Source organism: Zalophus californianus, chromosome 2 (genome assembly GCF_009762305.2).
Source record: "Zalophus californianus isolate mZalCal1 chromosome 2, mZalCal1.pri.v2, whole genome shotgun sequence".
NCBI lineage: Eukaryota > Metazoa > Chordata > Mammalia > Carnivora > Otariidae > Zalophus > Zalophus californianus.
In genome coordinates this window covers 162,092,631-162,094,561 of record NC_045596.1, presented here as the reverse complement: position 1 = coordinate 162,094,561, position 1,931 = coordinate 162,092,631, and the positions used below count along the sequence as shown (strand labels likewise).

General features: G+C 44.3%; 1 pseudogene; it reads right to left on the bottom strand.

The window, feature by feature from the left end:
* Positions 1-524: 524 nt before the first annotated feature.
* LOC113925203 lies at positions 525-1,724 on the bottom strand (annotated as a pseudogene).
* Between the last annotated feature and the right edge of the window lie 207 nt (positions 1,725-1,931).

The following is a 1,931-nucleotide window of genomic DNA, read 5'->3' as shown; positions in this document are numbered from 1 at the left end:
TAAGCAACAAAGAAATTGAATCACTAATCAAAAATTTCCCAACAAAGTCTAAGGTCAGATGGTTTCCCAGGGAAATTCTACCAAACATTTTTTTTTCTATACAAAAATCTTTATTTTAACATTTAAAAGAATCACATGTTCATCCTGACAGCTTTCCCAGGCTTGGCCACCCAATAAGTTACACACACACAAAGGTACTTGGAAGGTTATTGCACGCTTCTGTCACTGATGAAGTCACAGTGATGTGGCCACTCTCCCCGCAGTCAGACCCCGAGCCTGTCCTCCCTCCACCAGGGGGCCTCACTCCCAGGCTGTGGGGAGGCTCCAGGTGGACCTCGCCTCCGGAACGCGTGAAGCTAGTGACATTGCCACACTTGCTGTGGATACCTTCACTCCAGAGCACAGTGTTCACTGAAGGGGACTCTTGGGTGGGGAGGCTGAGCCAGTGCCCTTGGGCACGGGCAGGCCTGTTCCTGACACCATACAGCAGCCCTGCCTCTCAGATTCCTCACCCTGCACCATTCTTAAGAGTTTTTGCTAGTTGATTCTTTGCTTTTTTGGCTACTTGATGGTTTTGATGAATTTGTTGTGATCCAGGGGTGTTCAAGTACTTCTTTGAGAGTCGGCCTTTGGCTGGGATGATGTTTCAACAGTCTTGAAATGAGGTCCCTGGCTCCCTCCAGCATGAAGTCAGGGGATGTGAACTCAACCCGCGATATTCTTTTGTAGGTCTCTTGGTATGTGCTTGCCTCAAAAGGAGGTTTCCAACTAGAAATTCATAGCAAAGAACCCCAAGGCTCCAGAGATCCACCTTTTCTTCATGCATTCGGCCTTCAATCATCTCTAGGCGCAAGTAATCCAGGGTGCCACAGAGGGTGGTTTTCCTGGAGGATGGGGCATGTACTGACCACCCAAAATCTGCAATCTTAAGCTCTCCAGCTGATCCAAGGAGTGGGTTCTCTGGCTTAATGTCTCAATGAATGACTCTCTTCTTTGAGTGACATTAGGACAGGGCATCTGCCAACTCTGTGATATAAGTAGCAGTTCTCTTCTCATCAAATTTTGACAGTTTCTGAAGTTCTCTGTAGACAACTCTGAGAGGTGTATATTCTAGAATTAGGTAAACTCTGGTGGCATCATGGAAATAACCATACAGTCTGAGAATATTTGGATACCTAAGGTGGGATTGTATTTCTATTTCTCTTCTCAGCTGATGCTCGACTCCTGCTTTCTCCAGTTGACCTTTAAAATAATACTTTAAGAGTCAGGATAAACTTGCTTTGCTTTTCTCTTGCCAAGTAAACATTACCAAACAAATCTTCCAAAGCCTATTGCCTTTTTTTTTTTTTTTTTGATTCTTCATTTTTCTGTTTTGTTGCCAGTTCCTTTTCAGAATTATTTCCAGGGTCTGATGATGACAGCTGCTCATTCTTTTAGGTATTATTCAGTGGCCTAGAGACAGGATGGGGAACACTGGTTGCCTGCAATTGCTTCTGCTTCAGGTTCTGACCTGGTTTATGGCTGGAGATGAGCTAGTGTGCTTGTGGAGGAATTCACTGGGAGAAATTTGAAGGACAAAAGACCTGCTGGGCTTGGCCACTATTTGCAGATAAAGGATTCTGAGAAGGAATTTGCTGAGTCACTGGAACAAGTTTTGGACCATCACTGCATGCAATCATAGTCTTAAGAGGCCCTGCAATGCAGTTTTCTTTAGATTGGTCCATGATGCCCGTCAGCTCCCACCTCCGACCCAAAGCAGCCAAGTCCTCCCGAGAGCTCAGTGAAGATTCAAAGTCTTCATTTTAAATAGGAGTTAAACCCTCTAATCTGAAAGCTGATTCTCTACCAAACATTTAAAGAAGAGTTAATACCTATTCTCAAACTGTTGCAAAATATCAAAATGGAAGGAAAACTTCCAAACTCATTCAATG